At 37.4% G+C, this 19,986-nt stretch overlaps 1 protein-coding gene across 28 annotated transcripts in view; it reads left to right on the forward strand.

Annotated features, from left to right (window-relative positions):
• Nucleotides 1–19,986, forward strand: part of LOC307189655 (uncharacterized protein) — a 2,229,222-nt gene that overhangs the window by 778,929 nt on the left and 1,430,307 nt on the right. The window lies entirely within an intron of this gene.

Genomic DNA, 19,986 nt, shown 5'->3' on the forward strand with positions numbered 1-19,986 from the left:
TTGTTCCTTTCTGTGATTCCTTCCTTTCTGAAATTTACCCCCTCAATTTCCAGCTGGTCTGCAATTTCTGATCTTTGTCTTTTCATATTTTAAGCCAGTAAAACTGCTGGCTTTCTATTTGAGTTCTAGCCACCCAGCATTCTTGTGTTCTGTAGAATGCTTTCATGGAAAAAGCCACATAAATGAGCATTTGTCCAGGGTGGTCCTATGGTAGACAGAATTTTGAGATGGCCCCCCCAAGATTCCTTCCCTTGGTATACAGGCCTGTATAAATCCCCGTGAATGTGAGTATGATGGTGTATCACTTTTCTACTTAGGTTATATTATATAGCATAGTTAACTTTAAGAAAGTGAGGTTATCCATGGAGGGCCTGACCTAATTAGATGAGCTTTTATTTTATTTTTAAAAATTTTTTATTGAAATCTAGTTGATTTATAATGTTATGTTAGTTTCAGGTATACAACAAAGTGATTGTTAAATATATATTCCTTTTTAGATTCTTTTCCATTATAGGTTATTACAAGATATTGAGTATAGTTCTTTGTACTATACAGTAGACCTTTGGTTATCTATTTTATATATAGTAGTGTGTATTTGCTAACCCCAAACTCAAGAACTGGAGAATCTCTCTTTCTTGAAGAAAGATATTTGAAAGAATAGGAAAGGATTGTATGTACACACAATCCTTCCTCCCCTGTCAGCTTTGCAGATGGAGGGGGTTATGTGGGAAGAACAGAGCTATCTGGCACCATGTTATCAGTCTTGTGAGAACCAGAACAGAGAGCTCAGCCATACTTTGCTCAGACCTCTGACCTACAGAACTGTGATACAATAAGTGAATGTTGTTTTAAGTTATTAAATTTGTGGTAATTTGTTACAACAGCCCTAGAAAACCATTACAGGATCCCTTATTTTTAAGATCATTTTACCCCAATTTTCTGCTTTGTTTTTTATAACTCTATAGTGCCTCAAATAATTGTTTTTTAGAGATTTTAGAGATTTTGTCCAATCTCTGTAATTCTTTGGGAAGGTTATTTCTATATAAGCTACTTTGATATTACAAAACAAATGACTTTTGTTACTGACATAAGGTCTACTGTGCAAATTAAGGCATGCTTGCTACATTTTCCTGTATGTGCAGGTTTTTCATAACTAGCCTTTTTTTCAGATTATCTTTCAGTATTGTCAGAAATAGAACACTCATATAAATTTTAATGGCAACACTCTATAGACCTGAAATTCTAGAGGAAGCCAGAAGCAGACATCCAGATTCCTGGGAATGAAGTTTTGTTCCTTGATGACTATATAAGTATAATTACTGCCCTGGATCTAACATCATGGGGGAATTCCTTTTTTATTTTCTTTTTGGCTATGATTCATATAAGAATGAAAATAGGCGAAATCATGATCATGCCAGAAGAAGATCTATTTCAGACTATACAGCTTATTCAGTCATAATCAATGATAGGCAAAGATATATAGGGTGGAAGGCAAGGCTTAGTATATAAATAGATAGGAAAATTTTAAAAAAAAAACAACAGACCTGTTTGGTAATATGGCTTGGCTGACACCATAACTTTGAAAACATTTTATTGAACCAGTGAAACTGCAGTGGGTAGTATTGAGTGTGTTTGTGTACTTACACCCGGTAGTCATATCTGCTTCCTCATGGAGCATGTAGTGTTGACTACTAGTGATGATCAGTTTCGCCTTTTCAAAAAGAAGGGATAGGCAAAGAGTGCTTACCCAGTGGAAGTCAATTACAATGTAAGGAGGGCAGGATACCTACTAGCTGACTCAAAAGCCAAAGAATAGCTGTTGTGTTCATCTCTCTTTTGTTGAGGGAGATGTTTTTCACTTCATCTCCTATTATACACAAGTTGTATATATCTTCAAACATTTTTGTTTTATAGAGGGAGGAGAGGTTTGCTGACATGTGCAATGATAGGATATTTGTCAATGGTGCTGATGGAGTTCGCATTTGAGGAAACTTCTTTTCCCGAGTCCCTTTCATTCTATTAACTGGTCATGAAGTTGGGAAATACTCCTTCGTTCCATTCAGATATTCTCCTTCTTACCTATTCTGTCTTTCTACTCTTGTGTATTAACCCCTCGGACCTCTCTCCTCCTTTCCCCGAGTTCCTGCCACATCTTCTCTAGAGAATGAGAAACTGGTTTTGCAAAAACTCAGAATCTTTTGCACATATTTAAGTCAGATCATACCTGAACTTTTTTTTCTATTTCTCTGGGGAAATGATGCTCAGAGTGCCAGTGAAAAATAAAAATAAGAGGTCATTCTTAGTGAACAATCAGATTAACTATTTTATATGAAACCACAACATATAAGGAAGAATAAAATCATGAAATGGTAGAAAAACTTTGTTTTGCATCAGTGTAATTATCTTGTTCCCAAACTTCTGTTACTTTATGTGCAGAGGAATGAAACACTGGGAATATCTCCCAGTGTCACTCAAGAAGGTAGCCTTGGGAGGAATTATGCATTTTCAATTTTTTTCTCTGTGGTTTATTGGCCAGAGTAGGGTACCTGAATGGGTTATATTGGCACAACTCAAAAAGGAATACCTGTGTTGTGCAGAGTTCAAGACAGTTACCTCAAAGCTGGCTAGGTTCCCTTGTGCTCACTTTCCACATGGGGTTATACTGAAACGTGTGCTGAATTCCTAAATCAAATTAATTGTTACTGAGAAAAATGTGGTTTTCACCTCATGAAATGAGAATGTTGCTCTTGCAGTGGTAAATTGAGATGAGCAAACACATAATGATCAGCTACCTTGAAAGTTGCTCTATACATATATTTAGGTATTACAAGCAATCGTATCTAGAACATGTATTTGGAGAAGTGGTACTAATAAAGAGTATGAAATGATGACCCTGGCAATAAAACTATTAATAGAGTAGTCAGCTTATCTATTTTTATCAGGATTAATTATCTAAATAAAAATCTAGGGTATTTTGGAATGCCTAGGTAATTCTTTCCTGTAAACTCTCCTTTTCCATGGAGGGATGTTCCCCTTTAATTTTAAGCATTGCACACACACTCACACACACACACACACACACACACACACACACACACACAACCCCATAAATATAAACGCATTTTAAAAACTCTACAGTAAAATGGTCTTGGAAGCCCCACAAAAGCAGGTAAATAGAAATTTCTGTTTGGAATATGAAATTCTACGTGTGAGTTCATGTATGATATTTTATTAAATCTATACTGCCTTTGATTTTAAATGTGGCATTAATATGTGAAAAAACTCATCTTCGAATTGATACCATAGTGTTTCATTTAAAAATCCTCTTTAATAAAAGCAAGAAACACATTTCAGATTGTTTTATATTTATTCATTGAAATGAAAATATTATGATTGCCCTCATATGTGAGATTTTATATTAGCTTCTGTGAAGAAGTCCATGTTTAAGAAAGCACATTACCTTTTCAAAACAAATGGAAAATTTATAAGGAAATAAGATATTAAAATATTTGAAACACAAGGTAAATTGATAAGAAATGTCAGTGATATTTTCCCTATATCGTTTGGAAACTGGTGGGATACTGGGAATGCAGAGACTGAGAAAAGAGAATGTAAAAGCAAATAAATGGCATAAGTAGCTACAGGAAATTATTATTTTATTCATTTAGACTAAAATTTTTGCTAAATGACAACATTATTTAACTGATGCAAAGGTTTTTCTATTTACTTTTCATAATATAAAACGTTACATATTTGTAAGTAGAAGAATAAGAGACTACTCATATACCCAGCATTATACTTAAGAAACAGACTATTAAATCAGTTCTTATGAAGTCCCAGCAAAATCTATAGCACTTCCCTCATATAGCTGAAGGCTCTAGAGATAGTAGTGATACTGAATTTTGTTTCCCATCTTCTTATTCTCCCTGTATCTTTCACATGCCTGAATATAATAATAGTTTCATTTTGCTTGTTTTTAAACTCTATACAGATGATATATGTACCATATTTCTTTTTTTTTTTTTTTTTTTTTTTTTTGCGGTACGCGAGCCTCTCACTGTTGTGGCCTCTCCCGTTGCGGAGCACAGGCTCCGGATGCGCAGGCTCAGCGGCCATGGCTCACGGGCCCAGCTGCTCCGCAGCATGTGGCATCTTCCCGGATCAGGGCACGAACCCGTGTCACCTGCATTGGCAGGCGGACTCTCAACCACTGTGCCACCAGGGAAGCCCTATGTACTGTATTTCTATTTTCCCTTTTAGCTCAGTCATTCATTAGTATTGATACATGCAGCTGTAGCTTCCTTTTTTTAAAATTCATTTTCAAGGATACAGCATGTTCGTTATATTACTCTTGTGTCAAACTACATAGGAATTTCAAATTGGTTACATTCAATAGCTTTAACTTGCCAAGTATATGACTAATCTTTATCAAATTTAGCATATATTACTATACCTTACCTTAGGTTTTTGCTACATTTTTTTAAAGAAGTAGTCAAACATTGGAAACATGTAATGGATAATGTTCATTTGAGCAACAGCATCTTGTTGCTCTACCCAGCATGATAACTGTTAACATCTTCCTTTTCTTTCTGTTGGTGGTATCTGCTGTTTTATACAACTAAATTAATGATGTATTCATTAGTGAGACTTTTGAAATGGATGTGAATTCTGTAATAAAATATGGCTTGTTGATATATTAAGATCAAAATAAAATTATGAGCATTCCTGAACCATCAGAACAGCTGTAGTAATCGGTAAGAGCCATTAAGAACACTTTAGATATCAGTTACTAGTTCATGGTGATTATTTTTGACTACTTAATTCTCAGTTTTCTCACCAATTCCCACCCTGTTTCAATGGAAATTACCAAAGAATATCAGAAAAGAGAGAAAATGTGCTTTGCTAGTTGAAATAAGGAAGGGTACCTTTCATTCACCAGTGAAATTAAACCTTCTGAATTTTTCTCCCCCTGCAAGACTTGTTCAAGTAAGTTTATATTTGGGAAGGAAATATTGAACTGTAATTTATCATCATAAAAAAATGGAACGGCTTGTAAAGAAACAGAAAGCACTCCATGCTCATTGGGTTTTGTGTGCTAGGAGCTACATTTTAGGTCAGTCTATGGGCATTATGTGATTTACATTTTGGCTACCCGAGGACTATGTATTACGTGACTGTGGAAAGTATACTTGCAGCTAGAACAGAGAATATAAAACGTTGACTCCTGGCAACTTGGGTTCTACATAAAGCAAGAGCATTTTCACAGTGTGCTCCTTCTAAGGATAATCATGTCAGTTAGAGAAGTAGGGAAGTTCTCCAGCTATCTTCAAGGTACCCTTGAAGTAAGCAAAGAAAATCTATGCACATCAGTGAAGTTAGCTTCCTTATAACAGAGGCTTGTGTATAAATAAATTGTCAAAGTAAAGTTATGGCAAAGCTCAAGAAATGGATAAAGCTTAGGGATTAAAGCAAATTATTTCAGTGGAACAGACAACAGTCAATAGGATACTAATTAATGGTTGTAAGTCAAATGTTGAGTATTCATTTGTTGATTTTTATTAGTTAGCAAATATTTATTGAATGACCAGTTGATCAGAAACCATTCTAGGCACAGAGTATACAGCAATGAACAGAGCAGCAGACCTTCTACTCAGAGTGTAAGTAGACAATAGACAGATAAGTTTATAATATGTAAGTGGTTTTAAGTGCTACAAAGATTAAAACAGAGTAAGGAGGTAAGGAGTGAAAGTGTGGACTATATATGGGAAGATATAATTAAGGGAAACTTGATTTATTTTATATTTTAATGGAGATGTAGTTGATTTACAGTGTTATAAAGTTTAAGGTGTACAGCACAGTGATTCAAAATTTTTATACATTATACTCCATTTTTAGTTATTATCAAATATTGGCTGTATTACCTGTGCTGTACAATATATCCTTGTAGGTTATTTATTTTACATATAGTAGCTTGATTTTTGATGAAAAACTAAATTGCTAAATTCACAATATAAAGGAGGATGTGAACTGCAGATAAGATAGTAAACACAGAAAAACAAAACTAGTTAAAAAAAAAGTCTGAGATAATTTAATGTGTGGTGTGTGTGAGAGAGAGAAGGAGAGAGAGAGGATCCACATGAGCTAAATTCAAGGAGAAAATGTAATGGAAAAAATATCACTAAGTTGAAAATAACCTTGAGTATGTAGATGAAGTGAGCTCACTAACTATAATTAATGAAAAAACCTCACCTTAAGATATAGTGATAGTTCATATTTATTCTGTATGTGTATTGTGTACTATTTGCTGAGTGGAGTGTTAAGTTCTCTGTCTTCAGTATATCGTTTCTCCCTCTCCCTCCCTCTCTTTGTCTCTCCCTTTCTCCCTCCCCCTTCTTTCCCCCCCCTTTCCTCCCCTCCCTGGTCTCCCTCCTCTCCTTCTCTCCCTTCCTCCATTTCTTTCCTTCTTTCTTTCATTCATCAGTCTTATGGCAGAGCTCAACTATCATCTTCCTTTACCTGAGAGGAAACTGAAGCTTAAAGAATTTGAGTCAGCTTCCCATAGTGACATAACTAGCAAGAGGCAGAGGCAAGCTTCAAACTCATGTGTATTTTATTCTAGAGCTTAGGCTATAAACATTTCCCTGTTTGTAGCCTTTTTGTTAACTCAGAAATCATGAAGGCAAAACAAAAAGTTATTCACAAAGAAAAAAATACATTAGACCTCACTTCCTGAAATGTTGAAACAGAATGGAATATGTTCACAATGATTTCTAGAAGGGTGAGGTTGGGGAAGATTTCAATTTGAGAATTAATTATGTTTGTTAGTGATATGTAAAGTCAATAGAAATATAGCTAAGACATGGAATGACCCTGAGAACATAACTCCACAGTGCCATTTATGAACATTGATGAGAAAATATACCAGGCAACTTAGAAATTAATACAATGTAGGAAGCAAGAAAGAGAAAGAGATGACATAAAATAAAAGCCAATAAAATGAAAACAGAAAACTGTCTTTTGGGCATAGTATGAACATGGAATTCAAAGTGAATATCAAAAATAATGGATGAAAGACTGCTCAAACTAAAATTAATTAAAACATGAATATAAAAGACACAATGCTAGTTGCATTGTGTTATTGTTACTGTGAACAAGGTCTTAGATGGCACAACAAATTATCAGATGGCAGGCAGCTAGAGTGATGGTTTTGATTATGAATATCTCACATGGATTGAGATATTCAGGATCTAAAATAACCTCAGAGGGATGGAAGAGTGGAGCCAATTTAACTAGATCAAACTTATTAAGATGAATATAAAGATTTGCATTTATATTTTAAGAAGTCTCCAGAGGTAAAGAATTGGCTAATTGGGAATGCGATTGACTACAAGTTTATAATCAGGCCAAGTGAAATGTGGCAGCCAGAGCATTATCTACCACATTCATAGGCTGCCTTAACATAATAAAACATACTAATTGTGATGATTTTAATAATAAAGCAACCAATAATAATTAAGCATGTTTTTATACATTTCTTCACTTCCTATTTAGAGCATCACTGTGTTAGGAAATAAAATAATGCAAGATGACAAGATTTCTCCTTGTCATCCCTTGCTCATTCCACCTTTTAGGAGTAGTGAGTATGCTGGGCCTGTTCTCCTATGTCAAGAGAATGTAAGATGATTTGTGAACAATTCAGATGATGAAAGGGCGTTCTTAGTCTCAGTCAAGGCTTCCATTCACAGTAAATAGAGTATATGTGATGCAATAGGAACATAATAGTGGGTTTTCTGAAGGAAATGAGTCCTTATGGAAAGAAGACAGCGTTGGCTTTTACGTTATAGTTGCCCCCTCCCAGACAGTTACGTTGATCCATTTGACCAGTATCTAGAACGCCATTTGGAAACCATAAATTAAGAAGACCATTTATAAAACTGGAGTTACTGAAAATGTGGGGTCTCAAGAAACTTGAAAAACATATTTCTTGGGAAAGAAAATGCTAGCTGATGTGGGAAAAGAAAAACCTCTTTTAATACACAAAGGTATTAATATCTCCCCTGATATCCTAGTTCACTCTGGAAATTAAGACATTTAGCTTAGAAAAGAAAATGCTAGCTGATATGACAAAATATTTCTAATACAAAATATCTAAAATGGCCTGTAAAAACCTGTACAATCGGGCCCACTCTTCTTCTCCACCTTCTCTCCTGCTACTTTTCCTCGCTGTTACTCTGCTCTAGCCACTGGCCTACTTCTTGCACACGCTCACAGCTCTTCAGAGGAGCTCTTCTTTCAAAATGCCATCATGATTTTGTCCGTTTTCTTTAGGTCTGAACTCAAATATCTTCTCCTCTGGGGAGATCTCTCAAATTCTTTTTATCCCCCAATTCCAGAATCCTCTCCCGAACTCTAGTTTTCTAGTTATTTCTCATGAGCATCTGGCACATTCTACATTGTTTATATTTCTTACGTGATTTTGGTTTTTTTTTGGTCAACACCCCCACCCTAGCTAGAGGATAAGTCTTATGAATACAGATTTTTTCATCTGTTTCGTTTACTGCCATGTTTCCAGTGCCTGATAGTTTTTTTCCCACGTAATGTGCCTAATATATATCTATTATTAAGTAACACTATTTTTTATATAGTCAGTACAACCATTCCACTTTGGTAGTTCCATTTCAGAAAAGAGACTGTTTTTGCATTTTTGAATATTAACATTAAAAGGTTAAGTTAAGCAGATGGTATATAAGCATTTTATGAACAGCTGCTAAATTGAAATATATTGGCCTTTACAGTACTTTCAATACAATATAACTCATGCAAAGATGGCAAATTTTATATTAATAACCATAAATTACCAATCATTTTGAATACTTGGGTTTTACATTCTATTATTAAACAATAAAATGGTAACTAAAAAAACAGCAGGAGAGAATAAGTGGAGATATTTGATTTGTAATAAACATTAAATTCTCAGCAATAAATGAGCACAGGAAGCACACAAACAGGGAGAGACTGCTAGAATAAAAAAGCCCATCATTGATTTCAGAAAGCAGCTGCATTTCCCCTCAATATCCCAGCTCTTGTTTTTTTCCTCCTTTATCTATAATACTGTGTTTCAGAGATGTTGCTAATGTGCTTGCATGAGCAGAGAATGAACTAAGGGAGTGGACCAGATACCGTATAATTTTTGTTGTTGTTAGAACTCTTCTTTTACTGTAATTTTATCTCTTCCCCTCTCAGCTTTCTGCCTCTAGTTCTGGATGTTTCACTTTCTCTCACATGCATTTCCCAGATTCTTGATGAACTCATCTCTGTGCACTCTCAGCAGGGCCTTTGAAGCACAAAAGTAAACTTGTTTAGGAGGATGGATGCATTAAGAGTAAGAGTTGGCAGGCAGCCAAAAAGTTGTCTCTGAGCAGTAGGTAGTTGAGGGATGGCTGTGGACCTTTTACAGAAAAACACAGGAAGCTAGGTTTATCAAGTACACAAGTGGCAGGAAGGTGGTCTAGAATTTCTATGTAAATTACTACATTCTGTGTGGAAGGTCATGACTCTCAACATTCTGAGGGTTCACCAGTCATCAAACTCTACAGACCTGTTTCTGGTCGTCAGCTCTGTATTTCCCATTACCTGACTCAGAGCCCCAGGGCTCTCACCACTAACAACTCTGCCTCTCCTACTTATATGTGACCTTTGGTTTGCTGTCACACGTAAAGCACCTGCTGGGACAATCTTACACTGGAAATATTTTTGTTTTTTTAGATCAGTCTTTTGAGCCCTTTTTTGCTCTGTAGGTCCCACAAACTAGTTTGATAGTATATCTCCCTCTTCTGGGAATGTACAATCTAGGAGGGCTGGCAAGTGTTTTTGTATGTTGTTTCCTCAACTCATCATAGAGTCAGAACAAGGCAGGGGTTCTAGGCTCAGGGTGAACGATCTTTTCACCTTAGTTTTAACCGAATAGCTCACATGCAATATCTGTAAATGCCTGTTTTCTGAGAAATCCAACCTTTAAATACATAAATTAATAAATGTAAAAACATGATATATGTCAGAAAATGATAATTGTCATGAAGAAAATAAAGGAGGATAAGATGTTAGAGGGTGATGGCAATTTATGTATGTGTTTTTTTTTTTTTAATATCTTTATTGGGATATAAATGCTTCACAATGGTGAGCCAGCTTCTGCTCCATAACAAAGTGAATCAGTTATACATATACACATGTTCCCATATGTCTTCCCTCTTGCGTCTCCCTCCCTCCCACCCTCCCTATCCCACCCCTCCAGGCTGTCACAAAGCACCGGGCCAATATCCCTGTGCCATGCGGCTGCTTCCCACTAGCTATCTACCTTACTACGTTTGTTAGTGTGTATATGTCCATGACTCTCTCTCACCCTGTCACAGCTCACCCTTCCCCCTCCCCATATCCTCAAGTCCGTTCTCCAGTAGGTCTGCGTCTTTATTCCTCTCTTACCCCTAGGTTCTTCATGACATTTTTTTTTTTCTTAAATTCCATATATATGTGTTAGCATACAGTATTTGTCTTTTTCTTTCTGACTTACTTCACTCTGTATGACAGACTCTAGGTCTATCCACCTCATTACAAATAGCTCAATTTCGTTTCTTTTTATGGCTGAGTAATATTCCATTGTATATATGTGCCACATCTTCTTTATCCATTCATCCGATGATGGGCACTTAGGTTGTTTCCATCTCCAGACTATTGTAAATAGAGCTGCAATGAACATTTTGGTACATGACTCTTTTTGAATTTTGGTTTTCTCAGGGTATATGCCCAGTAGTGGGATTGCTGGGTCATATGGTAGTTCTATTTGTAGTTTTTTAAGGAACCTCCATACTGTTCTCCATAGTGGCTGAACCAATTCACATTCCCACCAGCAGTGCAAGAGTGTTCCCTTTTCTCCACACCCTCTCCAGCATTTATTGTTTCTAGATTTTTTGATGATGGCCATTGTGACCGGTGTGAGATGATATCTCATTGTAGTTTTGATTTGCATTCTCTAATGATTAATGATGTTGAGCATTCTTTCATGTGTTTGTTGGCAGTCTGTATATCTTCTTTGGAGAAATGTCTATTTAGATCTTCTGCCCATTTTTGGATTGGGTTGTTTGTTTTTTTGTTATTGAGCTGCATGAGCTGCTTGTAAATTTTGGAGATTAATCCTTTGTCGTTTGCTTCATTTGCAAATATTTTCTCCCATTCTGAGGGTTGTCTTTTGGTCTTGTTTATGGTTTCCTTTGCTGTACAAAAGCTTTGAAGTTTCATTAGGTCCCATTTGTTTATTTTTGTTTTTATTTCCATTACTCTAGGAGGTGGGTCAGAAAGGATCTTGCTGTGATTTATGTCATAGAGTGTTCTGCCTATATTTTCCTCTAAGAGTTTGATAGTTTCTGGCCTTACATTTAGGACTTTAATCCATTTTGAGCTTATTTTTGTCTATGGTGTTAGGGAGTGATCTAATCTCATACTTTTACATGTACCTGTCCAGTTTTCCCAGTACCACTTATTGAAGAGGCTGTCCTTTCTCCACTGTACATTCCTGCCACCTTTATCAAAGATAAGGTGTCCATATGTGCGTGGGTTTATCTCTGGGCTTTCTATCCTATTCCATTGATCTTTCTGTTTTTGTGCCAGTACCATACTGTCTTCATTACTGTAGCTTTGTAGCATAGTCTGAAGTCAGGGAGCCTGATTCCTCCAGCTCCGTTTTTCGTTCTCAAGATTGCTTTGGCTATTCGGGGTCTTTTGTGTTTCCATACAAATTGTGAATTTTTTTGTTCTAGTTCTGTGAAAAATGCCAGTGGTAGTTTGATAGGGATTGCATTGAATCTACAGATTGCTTTGGGTAGCAGAGTCATTTTGACAATGTTGATTCTTCCAATCCAAGAACATGGTATATCTCTCCATCTATTTGTATCACCTTTAATTTCTTTCATCAGTGTCTTATAATTTTCTGCATACAGGTCTTTTGTCTCCTTAGGTAGGTTTATTCCTAGATATGTTATTCTTTTTGTTGCAATGGTAAATGGGAGTGTTTTCTTGATTTCACTTTCACATTTTTCATCATTAGTATATAGGAATGCCAGAGATTTCTGTGCATTAATTTTGTATCCTGCTACTTTACCAAATTCATTGATAAGCTCTAGTAGTTTTCTGGTAGCATCTTTAGGATTCTCTATGTATAGTATCATGTCATCTGCAAACAGTGACAGCTTTACTTCTTTTCCGATTTGGATTCCTTTTATTTCCTTTTCTTCTCTGATTGCTGTGGCTAAAACTTCCAAAACTATGTTGAATAAGAGTGGTGAGAGTGGGCAACCTTGTCTTGTTCCTGATCTTAGTGGAAGTGCTTTCAGTTTTTCACCATTGAGGATGATGTTTGCTTTGGGCTTGTCATATATGGCCTTTATTATGTTGAGGAAAGTTCCCTCTATGCCTACTTTCTGCAGGGTTTTTACCATAAATGGGTGTTGAATTTTGTCAAAAGCTTTCTCTGCATCTATTGAGATGATCATATGGTTTTTCTCCTTCAATTTCTTAATATGGTTTATCACATTGATTGATTTGCATATATTGAAGAATCCTTGCATTCCTGGAATAAACCCCACTTGATCATGGTGTATGATCTGTTTAATGTGCTGTTGGATTCTGTTTGCTAGTATTTTGTTGAGGATTTTTGCATCTATGTTCATCAGTGATATTGGCCTGTAGTTTTCTTTCTTTGTGACATCCTTTTCTGGTTTTGGTATCAGGGTGATGGTGGCCTCGCAGAATCAGTTGGGGAGTGTTCCTCCCTCTGCTATATTTTGGAAGAGTTTGAGAAGGATAGGTGATAGCTCTTCTCTACATGTTTGATAGAATTCGCCTGTGAAGCCATCTGGTCCTGGGCTTTTGCTTGTTGGAAGATTTTTAATCACAGTTTCAATTTCAGTGCTTGTGATTGGTCTGTTCATATTTTCTATTTCTTCCTGATTCAGTCTTGGCAGGTTGTGCCTTTCTAAGAATTTGTCCATTTCTTCCAGGTTGTCCATTTTATTGGCATAGAGTTGCTTGTAGTAATCTCTCATGATCTTTTTTATTTCTGCAGTGTCAGTTGTTACTTGTCCTTTTTCATTTCTAATTCTATTGATTTGAGTCTTCTCCCTTTTTTTCTTGATGAGTCTGGCTAGTGGTTTATCTATTTTGTTTATCTTCTCAAAGAACCAGCTTTTAGTTTTATTGATCTTTGCTGTTGTTTCCTTCATTTCTTTTCCATTTATTTCTGATCTGATTTTTATGATTTCTTTCCTTTTGCTAGCTTTGGGGTTTTTTTGTTCTTCTTTCTCTAATTGCTTGAGGTGCAAGGTTAGGTTGTTTATTCGAGATGTTTCTTGCTTCTTAAGGTGGGCTTGTATTGCTATAAACTTCCCCCTTAGAACTGCTTTTGCTGCATCCCATAGGTTTTGGGTCGTTGTGTCTCCATTGTCATTTGTTTCTAGGTATTTTTTTATTTCCTCTTTGATTTCTTCAGTGATCAGTTCGTTATTAAGTAGTGTATTGTTTAGCCTCCATGTGTTTGTATTTTTTACAGATCTTTTCCTGTAATTGATATCTAGTCTCATGGCGTTGTGGTCAGAAAAGATACTTGATACAATTTCAATTTTCTTAAATTTACCAAGGCTTGATTTGTGACCCAAGATATGATCTATCCTGGAGAATGTTCCATGAGCATTTGAGAAAAATGTGTATTCTGTTGTTTTTGGATGGAGTGTCCTATAAATATCAATTAAGTCCATCTTGTTTAATGCATCATTTAAAGCTTGTGTTTCCTTATTGATCTTCATTTTGGATGATCTGTCCATGAGTGAAAGTGGGGTGTTAAAGTCCCCTACTATGAATGTGTTACTGTTGATTTCCCCTTTTATGGCTGTTAGTATTTGCCTTATGTATTGAGGTGCTCCTATGTTGGGTGCATAAATATTTACAATTGTTATATCTTCTTCTTGGATCGATCCCTTGATCATTATGTAGTATCCTTCTTTGTCTCTTTTAATAGTCCTTATTTTAAAGTCTATTTTGTCTGATATGAGAATTGCTACTTCAGCTTTTTTTGGTTTCCATTTGCATGGAATATCATTTTCCATCCCGTTATTTTCAGTCTGTATGTGTCCCTAGGTCTGAAGTGGGTCTCTTGTAGACAGCATATATAAGGGTCTTGTTTTTGTATCCATTCAGCCAATCTGTGTCTTTTGGTGGGAGCATTTAGTCCATTTACATTTAAGGTAATTATTGATATGTATGTTCCTATTCCCGTTTTCTAAATTGTTTTGGGTTCGTTATTATAGGTCTTTTCGTTCTCTTGTGTTTCTTGTCTAGAGAAGTTCCTTTAGCATTTGTTGTAAAGCTGGTTTGGTGGTGCTGAACTCTCTCAGCTTTTGCTTGTCTGTAAAGGTTTTAATTTCTGCATCAAATCTGAATGAGATCCTTGCTGGGTAAAGTAGTCTTGGTTGCAGGTTTTTTTCCTTCATCACTTTCAGTATGTCCTGCCACTCCCTTCTGGCTTGTAGAGTTTCTGCTGAGAGATCAGCTGTTAACCTTATGGGGATTCCCTTGTGTGTTATTTGTTGTTTTTTCCTTGCTGTTTTTAATATGCTTTCTTTGCATTTAATTTTTGACACTTTGATTAATATGTGTCTTGGCATATTTCTCCTTGTATTTATCCTGTATGGGACTCTCTGTGCTTCCTGGACTTGATTAACTATTTCCTTTCCCATATTAGGGAAGTTTTCAACTATAATCTCTTCAAATATTTTCTCAGTCCCTTTCTTTTTCTCTTCTTCTGGAACCCCTATAATTCGAATGTTGGTGCGTTTAATGTTGTCCCAGAGATCTCTGAGGCTGTCCTCAGTTCTTTTCATTCTTTTTTCTTTATTCTGCTCTGCAGTAGTTATTTCCACTATTTTATCTTCCAGGTCACTTATCCGTTCTTCTGCTTCAGTTATTCTGCTATTGATCCCATCTAGAGTACTTTTAATTTCATTTATTGTGTTGTTCATCGTTGCTTGTTTCATCTTTATTTCTTCTAGGTCCTTGTTACCTGTTTCTTGCATTTTGTCTATTCTATTTCCAAGATTTCGGATCATCCGTACTATCATTATTCTGAATTCTTTTTCAGGTAGACTGCCTATTTCCTCTTCATTTGTTAGGTCTGGTGCACTTTTATCTTGCTCCTTTATCTGCTGTGTGTTTTTCTGTCTTCTTATTTTGCTTATCTTACTGTGTTTGTGGTCTCCTTTTTGCAGGCTGCAGGTTCGTAGTTCTCGCTGTTTTTGATGTCTGTCTCCAGTGGGTAAGGTTGGTTCAGTGGGCTGTGTAGGCTTCCTGGTGGAGGGGACTAGTGCCTGAGTTGTGGTGGATGAGGCTTGATCTTGTCTTTCTGGTGGGCAGGTCAACATCTGGTGGTGTGTTTTGGGGTGTCTGTGGCCTTATTATGATTTTAGGCAGCCTTTCTGCTAATGGGTGGGGTTGTGTTCCTGTTTTGCTAGTTGTTTGGCATAGGTTGTCCAGCACTGTGGCTTGCTGGTCGTTGAGTGAAGCTGGGTGCTGGTGTTAAGATGGAGGTCTCTGGGAGATTTTCGCCGTTTGATATTATGTGGAGCTGGGAGGTCTCTTGTTGACCAGTGTCCTGAAGTTGGCTCTCCTACCTCAGAGGCAGAGCCCTGACTCCTGGCTGGAGCACCAAGAGCCTTTCATCCACACGGCTCAGAATAAAAGGGAGAAAAAGTGGAGAGAATTAGTAGAAGTATGAGGAAAGAAAGAAGGAAAGGAGGGAAGGAAGGAGGGAAGAAAGAAAGAAAGAAGGAAAGAAGGCAAGAAGGAAAGAAAGGAGGGAGGGAGGGAGGAAGGAAGGAAGGAGGGAAAGAAGGATAAAAGAAAGAAAGAAGATACAGTAAAAATAAAATAAAGTATAATAAAGTTATTGAATTAAAAAATACTTATTTAGAAAAAAAAAAAAAAGGACGGATAGAACCTTAGGACAAATGTTGGAAGCATACACATACACCCTCACAAAAAGAGGTAAAGGGGGAAAATCATAAATCTTGCTCTCAGAGACCACCTCCTCAATTTGGGGTGCTTCGTTGTCTAAAGGAGGGAAGGAAGAAAGGAAAGAAAGAAAGAACGAAGGTAAAGTATAATAAAGTTATTAAAATTAAAATTATTAAGAAAAAAATTTTTTACAAAAACCGTGGACGGATAGAACCCTAGGACAAATGGAGGAAGCAAGACTACACAGACAAGATCTCACACAGAAGCATACACATACACATTCACAAAAAGAGGAAAAGGGAAAAAAATCATAGATCTTGCTCCTAAAGTCCACCTCCTCAATTTGGGATCATTCCTTGTCTATTCAGGTATTCCACAGATGCAGGGTACATCAAGTTGATTGTGGAGCTTTAATCCGCTGCTTCTGAGGCTGCTGGGAGAGATTTCCCTTTCTCTTCTTTGTTCTCACCGCTCACAGGGGCTCAGCTTTGGATTTGGCTCTGCCTGTGCGTGTAGGTCACCGGAGGGCGTCTGTTTTTTGCTCAGACAGGACGGGGTTAAAGGAGCCGCTGATTCCTGATTCGGGGGCTCTGGTGCACTCAGGCCGGGGGGCAGGGAGGGGCACTGCGTGTGGGGCGGGCCTGCGGCGGCAGAGGCCGGCATGACGTCGCACCAGCCTGAGGCCCGCCGTGCGTTCTCCCGGGGAAGTTGTCCCTGGATCCCGGGACCCTGGCAGTGGCGGGCTGCACAGGCTCCGCGGAAGAGGGGTGTGGAGAGTGACCTGTGCTCGCACACAGGCCCCTTGGTAGCGGCAGCAGCAGCCTTAGCGTCTCCTGCCCGTCTTTGGGGTCTGTGCTTTTAGCCGTGGCTCGGGCCTCTCTCTGGAGTCCACGCTTTTAGCCGCGGCTCGCACCAGTCTCTGGAGCTCCTTTAAGCAGCGCTCTTAAACCCCTCTCCTCGCGCAGCAGGAAACAAAGAGGAAAGAAAAAGTCTTTTGCCTCTTCGGCAGGTGCAGACTTTTTCCCGGACTCCCTCCCGGCTAGCCGTGGTGCACTAACCCCTTCAGGCTATGTTCAAGCCGCCAACCCCAGTCCTCTCCCTGCATTCCGCCCAAACCCGAGCCTCAGCTCGCAGCCCCGCCCGCCCCGGCGGGTGAGCAGACAAGCCTCTCGGGCTGGTGAGTGCCGGTCGGCACCGATCCTCTGTGCGGGAATCTCTCCGCTTTGCCCTCCACACCCCTGTTGCTGTGATCTCCTCCGTGGCGCAGAAGCTCACCCCCCCTCTGCCACCCGCAGTCTCCGCCCGAGAAGGGGCTTCCTAGTGTGTGGAAACCTTTCCTCCTTCACAGCTCGCTCCCACTGGTGCAGGTCCTGTCCCTATTGTTTTGTCTCTGTTTATTCTTTTTTTCTTTTGCCCTACCAAGTTACGTGGGGAGTTTCTTGCCTTTTGGGAGGTCTGAGGTCTTCTTCCAGCCTTCAGTAGGTGTTCTGTAGGAGTTGTTCCACATGTAGATGTATTTCTGGTGTATCTGTGGGGAGGAAAGTGATCTCCGCGTCTTACTCCCGCCATCTTCAAGGTCCCCTCCCCCCTTATGTATGTTTTTTAAAAAAATTTTAGTGGAGTAAAGTTGCTTTACAATGTTGTGTTAGTTTCTACTGTACAGCAAAGTGAATCATCTATACGTATACATATGTCCCCTCTTTTTTGGATTTCCTTCCCATTTAGGTCACCACAGAGCACTGAGTGGAGTTTCCTGTGCTATACAGTAGGTTCTCATTAGTTATCTATTTTATACATATTATCAGTAGTGTTTATGTGTCAATCCCAATGTCCCAATTCATCTCACCCTCCCCTTTCCCCCTTGGTATCCATATGCTTGTTCTCTACATCTGTGTCTCTATTTCTGCTTTGTAAATAAGGTCGTCTATACCAATTTTTTCAGGTTCCACATATATGTGTTAATATACAAAATTTGTTTTTCTCATTCTGACTTACTTCACTCTGTATGACAGTCTCTAGGTCCATCCACGTCTCTACAAATGACCCAATTTTGTTCCTCTTTATGGCTGAGTAATATTCCATTGTATATATGTAGCACGTCTTAATTATGTAAGTTGATAAACTTTCTCTGAAAGGTGACATTTGATGAGAGTTCTCAGTCCTCATACTAGGTCATGCCCCACTAGAATGTAAGTTCAGTAAGGGCAAGGATTATTACTTATCCCTACTTTAAACCCATTGCCCAAAATAGTGCTGACACATATTGATGAGCAAAAATGTTTGTTGAACAAATTTGGTAAATTAAGCAATATTCTATTCAGCTTTCTCTATTTTAAAAAGGCATGCAATTAAAATGAGAATATTCCTATTAAAATTGTTAAGTATAAAAATCTGTGTCTAAGAGTTTAGTGCTCAGTTATCCAGATATGTTGGCTAATTGGAGCAATTTATCACCAAAAAGATTCTTTTTGTTAAAAACAAAAAGGAACCCACAAACATGACAGAGTGACTCAGTGGACACAGTGGAAATGGGGAGAGCTTTTTGCCCTTTCAGTTCAATTCATTTGATCTGGATTTATTTATTCTGCCCTTTGGGAAAATGACTGTTTCTCCACTCATAATGCAACACAAAAACTTTCTCCAATGAATTTCCTTTTCTCCTGAAAGGAGAGAGGACCACGGGTATCAGATTCAGGCCAACCTTTTCAGAATCTGCCTGTCAGATGTGTGACTTACATATAGATTGATAATACAACGAATAATGGCAAGCAAGCACTGGGGGACTTTGGAGATTAATAGGTTTTAGAATCTTTTATCTCTAAGTCAGTACTTCAAATTGACCTAGTTAAAAGTGGTTAAGGTGAAGTAGTTCTGTAGTATATATTTAAAATCCTATTTTGGTTTCAAGAAGTAGTGTTTAAAGGCATGCAGAACAAAAGATGAAGACTGGAAGAAGGCCTGGCAGATGAGAGTCAGGGACTGGAAATGGAATAAATTTCGAGACATAGGTAGTGCTTAATTATTTTGTGTTCCTAAGTGCATAAAATCAAATTAATCTAAATATATCTTTAGAGCTAAATTATGTTCATATTTTAAGCATAATTTATGAGTGCATTTAGAAGAATTTATAACTGTATTACCTTATTTCTTTTTTTTTAAATCCTGAAGTTTATTTCAATTTGTTACACTTTTTATACTTTTCTTTTTTAACATGCTATCAAGTTTTTTTGAGCCTCAAAATATATGGGGAACTATGCTTTAAGTGTCTATTTTGATCTAGTCACTTTGCAAATATCTATTTTACTCCTCATTCACCATCTTGCAAGGTAGGAAGGTATGACTATATGTAAATAATTTTAAAACAAATTGGTGGAAATAATAAATTGGCTAAAATGATTAATCAGGTAAAAAATGAATATTTCCAGACATAGGTTTTTATGATATATGTTAGTCATTAAAGCTAGTTCCTTGCTACAGATAATAGGTTGAATAAGAAGATATTTTTGTTTTTTGAGTTTAGAACAGTAGAAATTTAAATAGAAGCAATAATTAGATGACATTTCTACTTTGTATAGTAAGAATGAATGCAGTTTTTCTGTGTAGCTTTTCATCGTTCACCTTTGGGAGGATCTAGACTAGGTGATGCAATATCTATATTCTGGGGATGGGGCAAGGAGCTATTATCAGCATGAATATATAAATGCAACTTCAAGAGAGCCTTTGACTCCTTCTTTTATTGTTTTAGTGGACAGAAGCAGTAAAATATAGCCCAGAAAAGTGATTTAAAGTATTCTATAGAATTTAGGTGGAGAAAAATAGCACGTCAAGCACATAGTTATGTAAACATATAAGTGCATGCATACAGCTGGTCACTTACAGGTATTTCTGCTTTAAATATGGCATTAACCTCTGTCACCTTCTGAGGAGAAAACA

Source organism: Stenella coeruleoalba (genome assembly GCF_951394435.1).
Source record: "Stenella coeruleoalba genome assembly, chromosome: 7".
Lineage (NCBI taxonomy): Eukaryota > Metazoa > Chordata > Mammalia > Artiodactyla > Delphinidae > Stenella > Stenella coeruleoalba.